This window comes from Saccoglossus kowalevskii, chromosome 2 (genome assembly GCF_978046115.1).
Source record: "Saccoglossus kowalevskii chromosome 2, keSacKowa6.1, whole genome shotgun sequence".
Classification (NCBI taxonomy): domain Eukaryota; kingdom Metazoa; phylum Hemichordata; class Enteropneusta; family Harrimaniidae; genus Saccoglossus; species Saccoglossus kowalevskii.
Window position 1 is genome coordinate 40,540,301 of NC_140642.1, and position 21,072 is coordinate 40,561,372.

At 35.3% G+C, this 21,072-nt stretch overlaps 1 protein-coding gene across 2 annotated transcripts in view; it reads left to right on the plus strand.

The window, feature by feature from the left end:
* Nucleotides 1-14,903, plus strand: part of LOC102808232 (DNA repair protein RAD51 homolog 2-like) — a 119,503-nt gene extending 104,600 nt beyond the window's left edge. The window contains exons 12-13 of one of the 2 annotated variants that reach the window (XM_085495546.1): nt 11,492-12,232; nt 14,160-14,903. The gene's annotated coding sequence lies outside the window, so the exon portion shown is untranslated. The remainder of the gene's footprint in view (nt 1-11,491; nt 12,233-14,159) is intronic. The other variant, XM_085495541.1, reaches the window with a different exon arrangement.
* Nucleotides 14,904-21,072: the final 6,169 nt, after the last annotated feature.

Here is a 21,072-nt window from a genome sequence, read left to right on the forward strand (position 1 = left end):
TCAATACTACCCTTAAATGTGCAACATTGAAAACTGTACTTTGGGATAGTTGTTGAGACTCTCCTGAACAGTGTATCAATACTACCCTTAAATGTGCAACATTGAAAACTGTACTTTGGGATAGTTGTTGAGACTCTCCTGAACAGTGTATCAATACTACCCTTAAATGTGCAACATTGAAAACTGTACTTTGGGATAGTTGTTGAGACTCTCCTGAACAGTGTATCAATACTACCCTTAAATGTGCAACATTGAAAACTGTACTTTGGGATAGTTGTTGAGACTCTCCTGAACAGTGTATCAATACTACCCTTAAATGTGCAACATTGAAAACTGTACTTTGGGATAGTTGTTGAGACTCTCCTGAACAGTGTATCAATACTACCCTTAAATGTGCAACATTGAAAACTGTACTTTGGGCTCGTTGTTGAGAATCTCCTGAACAGTGTATCAATACTACCCTTAAATGTGCAACATTGAAAACTGTACTTTGGGATAGTTGTTGAGACTCTCCTGAACAGTGTAACAATACTACCCTTAAATGTGCAACATTGAAAACTGTACTTTGGGCTAGTTGTTGAGACTCTCCTGAACAGTGTAACAATACTACCCTTAAATGTGCAACATTGAAAACTGTACTTTGGGATAGTTGTTGAGACTCTCCTGAACAGTGTAACAATACTACCCTTAAATGTGCAACATTGAAAACTGTACTTTGGGATAGTTGTTGAGACTCTCCTGAACAGTGTAACAATACTACCCTTAAATGTGCAACATTGAAAACTGTACTTTGGGCTAGTTGTTGAGAATCTCCTGTACTTTGGGCTAGTTGTTGAGACTCTCCTGAACAGTGTAACAATACTACCCTTAAATGTGCAACATTGAAAACTGTACTTTGGGCTAGTTGTTGAGACTCTCCTGAACAGTGTAACAATACTACCCTTAAATGTGCAACATTGAAAACTGTACTTTGGGATAGTTGTTGAGACTCTCCTGTACTTTGGGATAGTTGTTGAGAATCTCCTGAACAGTGTATCAATACTACCCTTAAATGTGCAACATTGAAAACTGTACTTTGGGATAGTTGTTGAGACTCTCCTGAACAGTGTATCAATACTACCCTTAAATGTGCAACATTGAAAACTGTACTTTGGGATAGTTGTTGAGACTCTCCTGAACAGTGTAACAATACTACCCTTAAATGTGCAACATTGAAAACTGTACTTTGGGATAGTTGTTGAGACTCTCCTGAACAGTGTAACAATACTACCCTTAAATGTGCAACATTGAAAACTGTACTTTGGGATAGTTGTTGAGACTCTCCTGAACAGTGTATCAATACTACCCTTAAATGTGCAACATTGAAAACTGTACTTTGGGATAGTTGTTGAGACTCTCCTGAACAGTGTATCAATACTACCCTTAAATGTGCAACATTGAAAACTGTACTTTGGGATAGTTGTTGAGAATCCCCTGAACAGTGTAACAATACTACCCTTAAATGTGCAACATTGAAAACTGTACTTTGGGATAGTTGTTGAGACTCTCCTGAACAGTGTAACAATACTACCCTTAAATGTGCAACATTGAAAACTGTACTTTGGGCTAGTTGTTGAGACTCTCCTGAACAGTGTAACAATACTACCCTTAAATGTGCAACATTGAAAACTGTACTTTGGGATAGTTGTTGAGACTCTCCTGAACAGTGTAACAATACTACCCTTAAATGTGCAACATTGAAAACTGTACTTTGGGCTAGTTGTTGAGACTCTCCTGAACAGTGTATCAATACTACCCTTAAATGTGCAACATTGAAAACTGTACTTTGGGCTAGTTGTTGAGACTCTCCTGAACAGTGTATCAATACTACCCTTAAATGTGCAACATTGAAAACTGTACTTTGGGATAGTTGTTGAGAATCTCCTGAACAGTGTATCAATACTACCCTTAAATGTGCAACATTGAAAACTGTACTTTGGGATAGTTGTTGAGACTCTCCTGAACAGTGTAACAATACTACCCTTAAATGTGCAACATTGAAAACTGTACTTTGGGATAGTTGTTGAGAATCTCCTGAACAGTGTAACAATACTACCCTTAAATGTGCAACATTGAAAACTGTACTTTGGGATAGTTGTTGAGACTCTCCTGAACAGTGTAACAATACTACCCTTAAATGTGCAACATTGAAAACTGTACTTTGGGATAGTTGTTGAGACTCTCCTGAACAGTGTATCAATACTACCCTTAAATGTGCAACATTGAAAACTGTACTTTGGGATAGTTGTTGAGACTCTCCTGAACAGTGTAACAATACTACCCTTAAATGTGCAACATGTATAAATTTGGTTGTTCAGGGTCGTCTCATAGTTTGTGCTGTTTTCACTGGCTCTTATGACCGGCATTCTGAAGCAGCTCGCACTGACCCCATAGAATTACATAGTACAGTAATAGAATGTTATGTGATGTGGCTCCGCCCTTGAAATAGTAAAAAACACTGATAAATGTTTTGTGTGTTTTATATTTTACTCACTTTATAACAAACAAAATAATTTTATTTCCACATTTACCGGTATTATGCAATAGGGGACTATGCATTTTTAAATGCCTGTTTCTTTAGGCTGATGAGGACTGCCTAGCTGAACTTAGACTTTGGAATATTTAGCATAATTACCACATGATGTGTACACCAAATGCAAGCATACATTGTATTTTTTTTTTATCAACTAATAATATTCATGCTTTCGCCTGCTCAAAATCAGCAGATTTTGTTGGAGTTGTCATCTGGTTGTAGGGGGCCCTCTTGTGTTGGATTTTAGAAAGGTGTCATACAGGTGTGTTCCATTGCTTGGCAACCGTCAACTGGTTACTATATGTACTCTTCATCTTGCGCTTAGAAATGGTGGAATTGCATTAAAATCGTTGGTTTTACGGCTTTAAGAAGGAAGTGAATGTCAAAATCACAAAAAGGGAAAATAATTAACTTCAATTTAGATATACACTAAATGTATTTAAATTGAAAAACTAACAAGGCCATGCATGGACCCTCAAAGGCATTTTTCCATATCATAATAAGAATTTGACAAGTATTATGTTAATGAGATTGATGCATTGGTTCATAGTTGACTTGACTGTGATGACATATAGGTAGGTTAATTCTATTATGTTAACATGAGCATGATGGTAGCACTGCTTGTTATCTTTTCAATGTTCATAATTTTGTCTTACTGTATGTATGACAACTATACTGTGCTCTGTGCTCATTAGAGGGGCACCTTCCAGTTAAGATTAATTTCACAACAAATTTACTTTCTGGATTAAAATAACAATGGATAACAAAAGATAGATTAACATTGTAAACAACATAAACAATAGTGTCCCATGATTCTTTGGTGCAATCCATGGGATTGAGCGGGTCCCCTTTAACAAGCATGTTTTCTGCCATCAATTGAAGCAATTATAATCCTGCATTGTTTATGTTGGTCCCAACAAATAAGCTTATCTATTGGCTGAATTGAAAACCCATTAACACCAGTGTAATCTTTAATCTTGGTGTTAATCTTTATCCCAGCTTAATCAATTTATTTAAAGTCCTTGCTAATCAATATAATTTAGGCCAATAATGATCAATATGGGTGAAATGGCTTCTTAGTTCCAGTGATTGATGACTAAACCATGTAGGTATATTTATTACTATTCCAGACAGTATTAATTGAACTCTGGTTTGTCAACCACTAGTTAATATGTTACTTTAAAATGTTGGGGTTGTGTGTGGGAGACTCATACTGGTATAGCATTTTATTCTTGCTGCCAGAAGCTTTCCACTGGGATTTATCAAACGTCATTATGACCACAAAATCACAGTAAAATATCACTGTGTCATAATGTTGCATCAATTGTACACATACACAATCAGTTTTTTGTCTAGAAATTTAAGCATTTTGTTTGGGTATTTCCTGTATTGTTAAGTGTTGTTTTTATGTCTTCAGAATTTATAACTTTGTTCATTCATCAAAACTTCAAATATGGGGTATGATAGTAATAAAAATTTTATTCTATGGGAATTTAATATTTTTTTTAAATAATGCAAGCTATATTCACTATATTGACTATATTTGCATTCTTGAGTACAATGGAGTTATTGAATTGCCCCAAAACAGGCATAAAATAAGGTGTATGGTAGATTATAATTTTGTTCTGACCTGGACCTGGAAGGGTTAACAGGTCGCTTGCTGTCGCTGTTATATACCATATTTGCTCTATTAGTAGCACTTGTGTGAATAATTGAGTTATTTCTGTGGTCAACTTGAAAATAAGTTACCATATAAGATTCAGAATACAAAAAAAAACTATTTTGGGTTTATATGTGCTTCTTGAAATGTGTTGCTAATAAAGCAAATACAATACCATTCATATCTGGTAAGGTGACATGCTGGGGTGGGGTGGGGTGGGGTGGGGGGTATTCAATCTATTTAGTAGTATCTTACATTGTGGCTAACCACATATCTTGTTAGTCAGACTGGAGCTGATGAGATTAGATGAGATTTGTAGTATTTGAATTACTACCATCTTCAGGCTACTGTCAGCCTCAAGGCATGATATATGCTGACATGGTTGCCCCACTGTCTGCTATCTGACCGCTAACTGACTGTAAACGGGCCTACATACCTTTGTAGAAGCTAGGGAGTACTAACACTGGTACAGGGGGGGGGGTCTATGGTAAAAAAGCCACCAAACAATAATATGTGTTGAATTGAAAATAAAAAAACAGATATAGACGCTCTATTTTACATAACTATTTCATAAACATTTTTTAATAAATTTTACTAATTGGGGTAAGTTTTGTAAAAAAAAGATTTCCATGACTATTTTACCATAACTATTTTGCTATGTATCTTCTGTGATTTTTTTTATTACTTTTGAGAAAAAAATATTTGATAAACTGAGTAGCTTCTGCAAAGATTTCAACTTGTATGAGAGACAATGGTAAAAATGTGTAACATTTTACTTGAGTAACCTCACTTTTTTAATATTTCATTTGCAACTAAAGGGGAGAACTTTATAATTTCTGAGTATCATATTCCTTATCCCCTCCAACCTCCAACCTCCAACACTCCAAGCTGTGCATAGCAACAGGTGGAGATATCTTGTTAATAGTTATTGCTCAATAAAACTCTTGTTGAACCATATTTTGTTGTAATTTATAAGACTTATTAGTGATGACTGGGCCTGGTACAAGATATATAAAATAATGGTCTGTTAAAATAATAACACACCAATAAGTTAGTGTATCTTGACCGGAAGTTGTATGTTACATGATTTTATTATCCTGTCCACACAGGATGGAAATTCAATACTGTTATTTGATAGCGTCAAAATATATTGTAATAATAATAATAATATCATGATGTTTATCTGCTTTCAATAATTACTAGAGAAAAAAAGACTGGAGAGTTGTTATCTTTCTGTACAGTTTTGTCATAGTGACTGTGGATTAGAATTAATTACCATAATTATTTCACTTATATGTATTTTTTTTTTTACTGTAAGCTGATGGGATGAAAGATTTTGTACATAGTTTTGATGACTTGTATGTGTTTAAGCAAATACATGTCTGTTCCAACAAATATATCACTACCTGTTGTCTATTTACTGTGATTAATATAATTAATGATGTAAGTCTGATTGTACAAGATTACATAAAATAGCTTTGGTTGAATATTTATTTCACCATGCTCAACTTGAACGTGGTTATTGTTGTTTTCACTCAGATATCAACAATTGTTATGGAAATATATAAAAACATTTATCTCGGAAGACTTTTCGTTATGTTCAAATCCAAAGAAGACATTTTCAATGATTTGATAAGCATTTTGAAGTAGTTGTTTCTTTTCTTCAATCACTGCCAATTTACAAACATTATTGATACCATTCCAATTGATTCAAAATTATTCAATCAAGTAATATAAGTAGTACAAGTATTATCATCACTACAGTTGTGGCACAGATCGTTTTAGATTACAATGCATATTCATTTTCTTGTAGTAGAGAAAATTGTCGTGACAGGTCAAAGGCCACACTGACCGTTGTAGAATTCTATAAGGTTGGTATTCAAACACCAAGCATTGTGATTGGTCAAGTTATTTTCAAGTGTGGTTTAAAATTTATAAATATTTCAATATAAAACACATTCATGTGTTTATGAAATGTAGTGTATGTCATTATGCATGTAATGGTGAGTATAATTTTTCACTTAGTACAAATCCTAGAGAAATCTGTTGGAGAAAAAACAAATACTGTAAAGGGGTTAATTATTCACTGGGTTTTAATTTTGCTTATTTCGCTGACTGGAAAATGCGCTAAATTAAAACCTAGTGAATATGTAAAATTTAGCAAAGAACACATTATTTAAATGATAAAACAGTGAATTTAAAACCAACTGAATTTGCCTGAAGTGGTAAATCAGTGAAATTTAAACCCAGTGAAAATTAGTCATTTTACAGTATGACTTGTTAAATGAATTGAAAATTGACCAGTGTCTCATAATAATAATACAACGTAGCTCCTGTGTACTTGATGACTACTCAGTTTGCCTAGACTTAAAATGCCTTTATTTTCAATCCTCTGCTTAAAACTATGTTTGTTTACTGTGTTATAGTATAGCACTATGTACATATTGACGTTGGTAGTATCACAAACAAACACCTTGACAAAATGTGCCCAGCTCTGATATCTGTTTGTTAGTTGTGTACTGGTATGCGCATGTACTCCAGTCTGTTGCACCTTTTGTAAATCAGATTTTCCACTTGCCACCAGGTTTTTGTTTGCTCTGTGCGTCACAGCATCCAGGAGTTACTTGAACTTTGGATGTAAAGCGAGAAGGAAACGTTTGTTTTTTTTGTCCCTAGATGACAAAAAATGCTGTTGTTTGATTTGGGCATTGAGTTTAAATATTAAACCCTGTGTGACTCCTACTGCCAGTCATCATACCAAATTAGTAAGGGGTGACAACCATTTCAAATCTGGGGGGTATTTTTTTCTTGCTACTGTGTGATATGTATTTTTTGTTTGCACTCGTTAAAATTTGATTTTGTGCATTTTCTGTTAACTCAACTTGATTATTATTTTTTTTCAAGAAAAAGTAAGTTTGAAAATACACCTTCCTCCCACAATAACTTCAAATGGTGTGACCCTAAATCAGGTTGAGCTGACCTATTTGGACTGAGTGTTTTAATACATTGAAATCCCCAGTAAACTAATACTAGTCCTGGATGAAAAGTTTGTTATAATGTAAGGGTAAACCTGTTGTACCTACCTCCCCATTATCCCCTCCCCTTGATTGGCTGGGCTAATGGTTTGGCTGTTCCATGGCTGTTCTGACAATGGGTGCCCCCTATGTTATTATCGTATAGGGTTGTAATTAAGTAGCGTTGTTCTAACTGCAATTTATGTTTGGTTGATATAAAGAAAACACATTTTTACAACTTTACTATATCAGAGAGAATAATTCTCCAATTTTAATTCTTATTACCGTAGTTCGTAAATATTTGGGAGAACTAATCTTATTTCTATGTATTACTAGATGTTATTTTATAAATTTGGTAGAGACCATGCAGTGTGTTGGAATGTTTTTTCTCCTCTAATCTATACAATGTCAGATTGAGATGATAAGCTTGTGTCAATTATTATAAAATGTAGACTGATACGTTAATCAGTCAGCTAAGATGTGCACGTAAACAGTCATTTCTTTTTATCTGATTACAAATTTGTATACCGGTATAGGGCAGTTATTATCAAGGAAGTATCACTGTTGTTGGCTCTTGTGCATCTGGTTCATGTGCTGATCATGGATCAGAGTAAAAACAGATCAAAAAAATCATTAAGGGGTCCCCTTAAAATCATGGGGGGGGGGGGTGATCATGCAATTTTTTTTCGCAGTGTCTTATCTGTCCATTTTTATTTTCTTGATTGTGCAAACAATTTTTCTTTGCAATGCCTTTTATTTTTTCTTGGTGTCCAGCTAGCATTTTTTTTTTATCTAACGAATCTTGCCACCATCTCTGTAGTTTTAAATGGTTGACATCCCCATCCCCACCCCCAACTATGTATTTGCGTGTCAACTTGAGCACTAAAATACACCTTGTCACCATTCCACCCCCAAAGCACATATGGAAATAGACATTATAATTTCTAGATATATTCTGTGTGTCTAAGTGAGGTGGTATATTAGGTATATGTGCAGAGCATATTAAGTAGAAAAGTGCACTTCTGAACTCATGGTACAAGGAATCTCACAGTGTTGATCAAAGCAAAATGTTTGCCTTGCCATGGTTCAGTGCATAGGTATCCAATTTATGACTTCCACAAATATTTGGTGTATTTTCCTACATGCAGGTATATGTATTAGAAATACCCACAGTAAAGTATGCTGAAAAACAAAATTACAAACACAGTATTCCCTCGTGTAATAGCATGTGATGGGGATCCCTATTACTTAGTTATAAAAAGGTCAAAACTAATTTGACCTAGCAAACTCCGTGCTATGGAACTGATTTGCTGTTGGTCTGTTCTAAATAGCTCTTGTTAGTGGGAAAGAAAACAAGGGAACACTGATGCATCAGCCTTTGCTCGGCTCTACTTGAAAAGTATTAATCTACAGTTTTGATCCCCTAAGAGATATTTAAAAGAAAAAAAGGATGTTGTTGATCATACCTTGCTTTACATTTTGCCCCTCAACTTAGTAAAAATTCTTGTATTATGTCAGTGGGAGTGGATTTGCTTTGGTCTGTGCCATTGTGTTTGGTCTCAGTTCACCGATTTACATCATAGAAATAGGCTGTGTAAAAGAATTTGATTAATAGCCTGTATTTTCAATACAGGGTGGATGTTTTGGAAATGTCAAAGGGTTGAATAATTAAAAGTGTTTGAAGTCCTATTCTAGGGTTTCTAGAAATTGAAAGGAAGTTGATTGTGGGTGTATTGGTATAAATCTGCTGATGGATACAGATTTTCAGGATGTGAGAGGAGGAGTCAGGACTGGGTACACTGCATGTGGCTGTATGGTTCATTGTCATCATTCAACAGGAAAATACTGATAATAGGAATGCAGTGGACCATAACTCCCACTATCCTGTCATCATGTATTCTGTGTTTAAAGGGATGTTATTTTCAGCTTGTGTGTGCATGCAATTTCAGGGTGTGCTGTATGTTTGCTTGAAAATATTTTACTGATCTTAAGAACCCATTCTCTACATGAAATAGAATTTGCTGGTTTAAATTTTCACAAGAATATTGGTGTTCTGTTATGCAGGGAAAGTTAAGAGGTGGAGTGATGGAAATAAGAATGAAATGCAGTGCAGGATTCAGAGGGGTAATTGAAAATGAGGATGAGTGGGATTGGCACAGTTTATTTTACATAATAAATTTACATATCAATTTTATAATCATCTGTGTTCTCTATGCCTGAATGATTTTGACTGGTTTAAATTAGGGGGTGTTTTGAAATAGAAGAGCAATTTTCTTAGCAGAACTTCAATCCTTTTTATTACTGTGCCTCTCCCTATTCTATATATAGCACTGTGATAAAGAGTGGTCTCAATCCATAGGTAATGAGTACTGGTCTATTGTAGGTCCTTACATATGCTTGGTGCTTCTAGCTGTCTAGTAAATAATCAGCAACTGTACATAAGTAAACATATTGTGGCAATAGGGGGCGGATCCTGGCTCAAACCATTTTGTTAAGGAGATGAGGTATACTGTATGTTGGTAAATTTCAATGCTGTGTTTAGTAATCTGCTGTGTCCCTAACTTTCTTTACACTGAATGGTGATGGTATACTATCTTTTCAGGTCAGTTATGGAGCTTTGTTTGTAATTTAAGACTGAATACATAACTGTTGAGTGTTTCTGACTAATATAAGTTATGCCATGTCGTAATCCCCTTTATTCTATTCATAGTGGCTTGAGTCATTCTGAAACTTCTAGTTGTATGTTTGTTTCTTCTCAACTCCACACAATTCAACATTCAACCACTATTTTGTGTTGAAGTTTGTTCCTGATTGCACTCAGTAAAGAAAAAGTAGGGTGCTTTGTTTTCATCTATTTACATAAAACCTTACGGGCTTCTTAGACTCAAATGCTAAGGAGTAACTGTCTGCTGGGTGCAATGAAAAATACTGCTTTTGATACAAATAAAATGTTGTACCTATACTCTATGGCTGCCTGTGTTGGTAGGCTAGCAATGTTAGTTTAATTACTCAGTGCTGTTCATTGCTTAGTGTGACTGGACATTACCATATACCCTTCCATTGATGCATATCAAGTATATTTCATGGTTGCCATCCCATGAGGCTAAGCTCAGACACTGGTTGCTTATCAAGGTTCACATTTTAATAATAGCTTGGAACTAAAAATGTTGTGGATGTTGGTTGAGGAGGTTGGTGGGTTCCTGTCATGCAGTTAATTTTTAAACAACTATGTACATCAACCGTCTCATCTTTTTCAGTCTCTGCTTGATAGACTTCCCTTATAAAAATGTCAGCCTTGTCTAGTCTATACCGTAGGGCTGCTGTAGCCATGCTGCACAGTCCTTGCTGGATGGACACTTTTTTGCATGCAAATTAGCACTGCAGCATGGATGCGGCTACTTGTCGCACAAATACTTGCAGCTTGGATGCCGCTACTTTCCACACAGATTATCTAGTTTTCAAAGCTTGCTGTAAGGATGTCACTACCACTGGTTCACTTCACAACATTACTATCTATTCCTACCTGTGCTTGAATTAGTACCAAAAATTGCCTCAAAAAAACACCTACTGTCAGTGTCTATGTAGCACAGGAATGACCAGTGCATGAGAGGCATTTCTGCTTTTGGTTATAGGGTTACGGTAGTTGTGTCTATGCTGCACAGAATTCAATTCTGCAGTACCAATGTAGCTAGCCGAACGAAGCTGCACTGATTTATAATTATATTTTCTGTGCAGTACACTGCCATGGCATGCCGCATCCATGCTGTAACTATGCCGCACTGCTTCTATTTTCATAAGGGTTTCTCTATAAACTGAATACTCCTGTTAACTGAACAGTTTTCTCGTTCCCATCATTGTTGACTTTCAAGGTGCCTCTATTTACTAACCAATATTAAACATACTTTATTAGTCAAGCAGGTTCTGTCTGCTACACTTGTAATGCTGATATCAATCAACCTATCAATTCAAACAAAACCTTCCAATTTTATAAATAATAGGTTGAACATTAGAAGCTCTGGGAAGGAGGGGGCGCAATTTTTTTGTATTCTCTTATTCAAGATGATATTGATGTAAACAGTTGTGTGCAAATGTGTGTATTTTGTTTTTATGTAATTGTTGTTTTCTCAATCTCTGTAGAGTCCCCCACCCTTATGTTCAGAATATTTTAATAGTGTACTCTGTACTGTCTACTACACAGTATAATATGACAACATTAGCCCAATTGATGTTTTTTTTTATTCTAAGGGTTGGGCAGAATTAAAATAATGAGCAAAATGAGTGGTGATGGCTATCTTGTGTCTGTGAATGAAGAGTAAGCAGATAAGAACGTAATCAATATGTATGTATAGTGATGAATTGAGGCTGTGTTTTTCATTGGGTGCAAAGTCTATGCAGAGTTCCCATTCTGATTATTATCAGTACTACAGTCACACCATGTGAAGACAAACCTAGGCATATCAGCGACAAGGTTTATAGCAAAGTTTGTTGACAGTGGGAAATGCTTAAAATCTATCAGCTGAGATGCAGTTACTGGCAACCAAAACTTTTTAAAGTCATGCAGTGTCATTTATTTCAGGTCATTGACCTGTCATTTATCACAATGTGTAGGTGAAGTATGTAGGTGAAGTACGAAGGGTTAAAAAGCGGCCAGTCACATGGGATACAGTGGAAAACTTTTTTTTTAATGAATTGATGATAAATCACCATCAGTTTTGCAGCCAAATCCCCAACAACCACTTGGTAATACTCAGGGAAAAAAGACTGACAGCGTACCTCCTTGATGCTGGTTTTTCCCATGTCTGAATTTCAGTTCAAATAACCAACTCATTTTTATATGTCTTTATTCTAGACACGATTTCTGTTTGCCCTACCACACTATAAATCAATGTGTCTCACCATGAACTAGAAGGAAATAGACATGGTCGATATGATGCTTTATATTTGCACTGCACTGTGAGCCAGAATCAACATTTTCAGACTTACAGGGTAACGTGTTGTTGAGTGTGTATGTCTTTTGCTTTTAAGTGTTGCAATCAACTCTAGTTTTGAATCATACATGGGGATTTGTTTTTTTTCTTTAGAGTACATTGATGTCAGTATATCACATCGCAGTGTGTGTGTGAGTAGTGTATGTGTATGTCACAGAATCCACTGTGTATACTGGTACTATTGATAATGTAAGGGGTCAGCCATTTGAATTTATGGGGGTGGGCAGAAAATATAAATATTGCAAGCTGGACACTAATAAAATAATAAAATACATGCAAGGTGTTGCAGGAAAAAAATGATGGCACATTGCAGAAAAATAAAAATGTATACAGTGAAAATGGTTGACCCCCTAACTAACCATGTGTACTCATGTTAGTACCTTTCTACGTAAAAACATCAGGATAACTGGAAAACTGTTGAGATATTTTTTTTGTTTGAACTTTTTTGGTTCTGTTGAATTTAAAACTTTTAAATTGGAAGATTGCCAGTGGATAATGTTACCAGGCAACCATCACCAGGTCACCTTTTTAGTTGACCTTGTTTGTAATAATCAACTAGGTGTAAACCAAATGTATGATTAGTGGTGATACCATGATACTTTTATTTTATCTCTCTTTCATAGCCTCTGTTTCACCCTTTGCTGTAATTTAGTATATGTATTTCCAACATCTACAGTACCTATCTTTGTACCAGTAAGGCTGGGAGTTCAGTGAAAAAATAACCCATGTGATGTAGTATTCGGCAATATTCAGCTCAATTGCCTAACATGTTATTGAAATAAATTATGAAAGGTTATATACTATAGTGTTATGTGTTTTATTAAGCTCATTAGTTCAGCTTATAGAGCATGATAAAGAAAATCATATAGCCTGGAATATCTCATTTTAATGTAATTTATTGCATCTTTTGGTTTGAAATCACTAAAACATATTGATATACGCTGATCATCAGTTTGAATGCTTATGACTCAGATGTTATTATAACATGTGTCATTCATGTGTACCGGTAGATAGACTAGGCATTGCAAATCATTTACATTTATGACAAGTTTCTTATAAACATGTATAAACTAGCAAAGATTGATTTTGAACTGGAGCATGTTAGCAGACAGTCAGCAACATTTTTAAGTAGTTGTATTTTTTTGTAGATTAGATCTGATGCAAAAAATTGAAAAAAAAAAAGCTTTTTCTTTACATTTACATACGCAGGGTCTAGTACAGTATGATTAGAATAAATAACCCTGTAGTCTCCCATAGAACAATGATATTACACAATGTCAACAATATTTTCATGTATGATTCTAACCTATTCTAAGTGTCATGAAAATTGCAATATTTTTTGTATGTGCTCAAAATCTTTGTACTGAAAAAAAAAATAGCAGTCAAGCTTATGGAAGAAATAAAAATCAGTTTTCAGTCAGTTTAAATATTAGATGTTTAATTTTATAGGAAAGAACCTGTGACGAGCATGTGCTGGTCTAGGTGTGTCTATGCTACGACACATAAACCCTACAACACACTAAATCAGTGTTTCAATGCTAGCATGTGATGGTGGGGGTGGGGGTGGTTTGTAGATTATGCAATTCAAAACAACTCGTAAATTAGTCAGGCTTCATTAAGTTTGTGCATATAGCAAGTGAAGTCAGACAATTGTTATGTTCAGTAGGTGTTTCATCTGCAAAAACCTATGCCTTGAACAGAGGGCAGTCAATTGCGTAGGTGGCCTCAAGTAGGCTTAAAAGAAGACTCCCTAAGTTTACTAAGAGTTGTGATGACTCAGTAGTGTGGTTTCACTCACGACACACAAACAAATGTGTATTGAATACATTTATTTAATAGCAGTATTGTGACACGCAATTGTATGCCACAGCCCATCCTAGTTGCTTAGTTCATTTGACTCATATGACATTTTCTTTTATTTTCAGCGTTGTGTTCAGCTAAGAATACCGGCACAAACAAGTTGGAATAGGTCAACTGAGCTGCAGTTGGTGAAACCTCATCTGTAGCCTGAATGAAAGCATTGTTCAATGCTTGGCAATACTGATCATGGCTTTAAAGTGTCCACTATCCACAGGTTGATGGATCATTTCACTTTGTGAGAGTGTTGTGTAATCACCATCACAATCCACCTCATTGAGTTTCTAGGCATGTACAAAATTATATCCGCTGCATGAATTCTTTGTCAAACTTTCTTAGAGCTGTTGTTGTTTTTGAAAAGCTATTTTCTGATTGGATATTGATTACCTGTATTTACATAAGTTGCCTTGTCTTGCTTTAAAAGAAAACTATCATGTTACAGTTCAGATGTAGGTCATGGTGTCTGATGGTTGTGTTATCTGTTTTAACTTTGAACCCTGGCTCATTACTGTATTACAAGTCTTGGTGAAAGTGTGGTACTAAAACTCTAAACAGTATGTTTGTGATCTCACAATTGTACACCATTTATGTCAAAGTCAAGTGACTTTATATTGTAGAACTGTATAGAAATGGTCACTGCTGTTGATTTCTGGGATTTTGACTGATTCAAAATTTACAATATTCATTATAGAAATGTGTTTTTTTGAATTTCTATGTATCGATGGGATGTATTTATTAAAAAAATTACACCAAATGTAATCCTCTCTCACTGTTGAGGTTGATAAATAAAAAGAACACCAGTTTAAATTGAATAGTCACTAAAGAGCTTTTGTCAATGTGTGCAAAATATGGGAGTTGTATTGAATTCAGACTGGGAAGGGAATTGCACATATTCTCATTGTTAATGTGTTTTGACAATTCTTTTTACAGTCAGTACCATTGTGATTTATTGAAATTGCCATGTACACTATAGAACATTAAATATATAGGTATTTTATCTATATAATAAGTGTCCTATCCTCTTTGGTGTTTGTCACCAAATGAGTGTAGCGACCTTGTTATTGTTATGTTCTGTTTTAATGGGCATTAATTACATGCGCTTCTGATACAGCAAATACTGTATGTTCTGCCCTATATGTGGTACCAAACACATAAATTGACATCCTGGATATCTGGATCAAATGTCCCAATCACTTTTGCATCTATTTGTGCAGCCTATTTAAAGTATATTTCTTGTATTGAAAATTTCATTGCTGCAATTTGTAATTAGTTTATGATGTTCCTGATTGCAAAGATGTATCTAGTTCTCAAGAAAACTACAGATAAATGGTGGCAATCCCATGAGACACAAGGAATGGTGACATCATCATGGTGACACTAAGTATTGGTCATGTAATTTGTTCTACCATATTTGCTCTATTAGTACCACATGCACTTACATAGGTTACTTTATAGTGTTACTATGGTCAAAATAAGTAATGTTTTAGTTATTCGATATACATCAAATCTGATTTTCAGTTTATAAGTGCTTCTAATGCAGATGTATTTCTAATAAAGCAAATATGGTAATACATAGGGAGTATTCACACGTTTGGTTGAAGAAAGGTGACATTTAAAACAATGAATGGTGACATAGCATGAGAGATATCTTTTGCGGTAAAAGACATTTGAACAAAAAAACAAGGAATAGAGTACATCCGCACTAAAACATTAGGAATGGTGAGATTTGCACTAAAACATTAGGAATGGTGAGATTTGCACTAAAACATTAGGAATGGTGACATTTGCACTAAAACATTAGGAATGGTGACGTTTGCACTAAAACATTAGGAATGGTGATGTTTGCACTAAAACATTAGGAATGGTGACATTTGCACTAAAACATTAGGAATGGTGACATTTGCACTAAAACATTAGGAATGGTGACATTTGCACTAAAACATTAGGAATGGTGACATTTGCACTAAAACATTAGGAATGGTGAGATTTGCACTAAAACATTAGGAATGGTGACATTTGCACTAAAACATTAGGAATGGTGACGTTTGCACTAAAACATTAGGAATGGTGACGTTTGCACTAAAACATTAGGAATGGTGACATTTGCACTAAAACATTAGGAATGGTGACATTTGCACTAAAACATTAGGAATGGTGACATTTGCACTAAAACATTAGGAATGGTGACATTTGCACTAAAACATTAGGAATGGTGACATTTGCACTAAAACATTAGGAATGGTGACATTTGCACTAAAACATTAGGAATGGTGACATCCGCACTAAAGCATTAGGAATGGTGACGTTTGCACTAAAACATTAGGAATGGTGACATTTGCACTAAAACATTAGGAATGGTGACATTTGCACTAAAACATTAGGAATGGTGACATTTGCACTAAAACAAGGAATGTGATATTGGTATTAAAACAAGGAATGTTGACATAGGCATTAAAACAAGGAATGGTGACATTGGTATTAAAACAAGGAATGGTGACATAGGCATTAAAACAAGGAATGGTAACATTGGCACTAAAACAAGGAATGGTGACATTGGCATTAAAACAAGGAATGTTGACATAGGCATTAAAACAAGGAATGGTGACATTGGTATTAAAACAAGGAATGGTGACATTGGCATTAAAACAAGGAATGTTGACATTGGCATTAAAACAAGGAATGGTGACATTGGTATTAAAACAAGGAATGGTGACATTGGCACTAAAACAATGAATGTGACATTGGAACTAAAACAGGGAATCTTGACATTGCCACTAAAACAAGGATAGGTGGTATTGAACTAAAACAGGGAATCTTGACATTGGCACTAAACAAGGAATGATAACATTGGCACTAAAACGGAATGGTCACATTGGCACTAAAACAAGGAATGTGACATTGGAACTAAGACAGAGAATCTTGACATTGCCACTAAAACAAGGATAGGTGGTATTGGAACTAAAACAGGGAATCTTGACATTGGCACTGAAACAAAGAATGGTAACATTGGCACTAAAACGGAATGGTGGCATTGGCACTAAAACAAGGAATGTGACATTGGAACTAAAACAAGGAATGGTAACAATCGCACTAAAACGGAATGGTGACATTGGCGCTAAACAAGGAATGGTAACATTGGCACTAAAACAAGGAATGTGACATCGGAACTAAAACAAGAAATGGTGACATTGGAACTAAAACAAAGAATAGTAACATTGGCACTAAAACGGAATGGTGACATTGGCACTAAAACAAGGAATGTGACATTGGAACTAAACCAAGGAATGGTGACATTGAAACTAAAACAAGGATAGGTGTCATTTGAACTAAAACAGGGAATGTTGACATTGGCACTAAAATAAGGAATGGTAACATTGGCACTAAAACAAGGAATGTGACATTGGCACTAAAACAAGGAATAGTAAAATTGGCACTAAAACGAGGAATGGTAACATTGGCACTAAAACAAGGAATGTGACATTGGCACTAAAACAAGGAATGGTAACATTGGCACTAAAACAAGGAATGGTAACATTGGCACTACAACGAGGAATGTTACATTTGCACTAAAACAAGGAATGATTAAATTGGCACTAAAACAAGGAATGGTAACATTGACACTAAAACAAGGAATGCGACATTGGCACTAAAACAAGGAATGGTAACATTGGCACTAAAACAAGGAATGTGATATTGGCACTAAAACAAGGAATGTTGACATTGGTATTAAAACAAGGAATGGTGACATTGGCATTAAAACAAGGAATGTTGACATTGGCATTAAAACAAGGAATGGTGACATTGGTATTAAAACAAGGAACGGTGACATTGGTATTAAAACATTAGGAATGTTGACATTGGTATTAAAACAAGGAATGATGACATTGGCATTAAAACAAGGAATGATGACATTGGCATTAAAACAAGGAATGTTGACATTGGCACAAAAACAGGGAATGTTGACATTCGCACTAAAACAGGGAATGGTGACATTGGTATTAAAACAAGGACTGTTGACATTGGCATTAAAACAGGAAATGTTGACATTGGTATTAAAACAAGGAATGGTGACATTGGCATTAAAACAAGGAATGTTGACATTGGCATTAAAACAAGGAATGTTGACATTGGCATTACAACAGGGAATGGTGACATTGGCATTAAAACAAGGACTGTTGACATTGGCATCAAAACAAGGAATGTTGACATTGGTATTAAAACAAGGAATGGTGACATTGGCATTAAAACAAGGAATGTTGACATTGGCATTAAAACAAGGAATGTTGACATTGGCATTACAACAGGGAATGGTGACATTGGTATTAAAACAAGGAATGCTAACATTGGAACTAAAACGGAATGGTGACATTGGTATTAAAACAAGGAATGGTGACATTGGCATTAAAACAAGGAATGTTGACATTGGCATTAAAACAAGGAATGGTGACATTGGTATTAAAACAAGGAATGGTGACATTGGCACTAAAACAATGAATGTGACATTGGAACTAAAACAGGGAATCTTGACATTGCCACTAAAACAAGGATAGGTGGTATTGAACTAAAACAGGGAATCTTGACATTGGCACTAAACAAGGAATGATAACATTGGCACTAAAACGGAATGGTCACATTGGCACTAAAACAAGGAATGTGACATTGGAACTAAGACAGAGAATCTTGACATTGCCACTAAAACAAGGATAGGTGGTATTGGAACTAAAACAGGGAATCTTGACATTGGCACTGAAACAAAGAATGGTAACATTGGCACTAAAACAAGGAATGTGACATTGGCACTAAAACAAGGAATGGTAACATTGGCACTAAAACAAGGAATGGTAACATTGGCACTACAACGAGGAATGTTACATTTGCACTAAAACAAGGAATGATTAAATTGGCACTAAAACAAGGAATGGTAACATTGACACTAAAACAAGGAATGCGACATTGGCACTAAAACAAGGAATGGTAACATTGGCACTAAAACAAGGAATGTGATATTGGCACTAAAACAAGGAATGTTGACATTGGTATTAAAACAAGGAATGGTGACATTGGCATTAAAACAAGGAATGTTGACATTGGCATTAAAACAAGGAATGGTGACATTGGTATTAAAACAAGGAACGGTGACATTGGTATTAAAACATTAGGAATGTTGACATTGGTATTAAAACAAGGAATGATGACATTGGCATTAAAACAAGGAATGATGACATTGGCATTAAAACAAGGAATGTTGACATTGGCACAAAAACAGGGAATGTTGACATTCGCACTAAAACAGGGAATGGTGACATTGGTATTAAAACAAGGACTGTTGACATTGGCATTAAAACAGGAAATGTTGACATTGGTATTAAAACAAGGAATGGTGACATTGGCATTAAAACAAGGAATGTTGACATTGGCATTAAAACAAGGAATGTTGACATTGGCATTACAACAGGGAATGGTGACATTGGCATTAAAACAAGGACTGTTGACATTGGCATCAAAACAAGGAATGTTGACATTGGTATTAAAACAAGGAATGGTGACATTGGCATTAAAACAAGGAATGTTGACATTGGCATTAAAACAAGGAATGTTGACATTGGCATTACAACAGGGAATGGTGACATTGGTATTAAAACAAGGAATGCTAACATTGGAACTAAAACGGAATGGTGACATTGGTATTAAAACAAGGAATGGTGACATTGGCATTAAAACAAGGAATGTTGACATTGGCATTAAAACAAGGAATGGTGACATTGGTATTAAAACAAGGAATGGTGACATTGGCACTAAAACAATGAATGTGACATTGGAACTAAAACAGGGAATCTTGACATTGCCACTAAAACAAGGATAGGTGGTATTGAACTAAAACAGGGAATCTTGACATTGGCACTAAACAAGGAATGATAACATTGGCACTAAAACGGAATGGTCACATTGGCACTAAAACAAGGAATGTGACATTGGAACTAAGACAGAGAATCTTGACATTGCCACTAAAACAAGGATAGGTGGTATTGGAACTAAAACAGGGAATCTTGACATTGGCACTGAAACAAAGAATGGTAACATTGGCACTAAAACAAGGAATGTGACATTGGCACTAAAACAAGGAATGGTAACATTGGCACTAAAACAAGGAATGGTAACATTGGCACTACAACGAGGAATGTTACATTTGCACTAAAACAAGGAATGATTAAATTGGCACTAAAACAAGGAATGGTAACATTGACACTAAAACAAGGAATGCGACATTGGCACTAAAACAAGGAATAGTAACATTGGCACTAAAACAAGGAATGTGATATTGGCACTAAAACAAGGAATGTTGACATTGGTATTAAAACAAGGAATGGTGACATTGGCATTAAAACAAGGAATGTTGACATTGGCATTAAAACAAGGAATAGTGATATTGGTATTAAAACAAGGAACGGTGACATTGGTATTAAAACAAGGAATGGTGACATTGGCATTAAAACAAGGAATGTTGACATTGGCATTAAAACAAGGAATGTTGACATTGGCATTACAACAGGGAATGGTGACATTGGTATTAAAACAAGGAATGCTAACATTGGAACTAAAACGGAATGGTGACATTGGCACTAAAACAAGGAATGTGACATTGGAATTAAAACAAGGATAGGTGACATTGGAACTAAAACAGGGAATCTTGACATTGGCACTAAAACGGAATGGTCACATTGGCACTAAAACAAGGAATGTGACATTGGAACTAAGACAGAGAATCTTGACATTGCCACTAAAACAAGGATAGGTGGTATTGGAACTAAAACAGGGAATCTTGACATTGGCACTGAAACAAAGAATGGTAACATTGGCACTAAAACAAGGAATGTGACATTGGCACTAAAACAAGGAATGGTAACATTGGCACTAAAACAAGGAATGGTAACATTGGCACTACAACGAGGAATGTTACATTTGCACTAAAACAAGGAATGA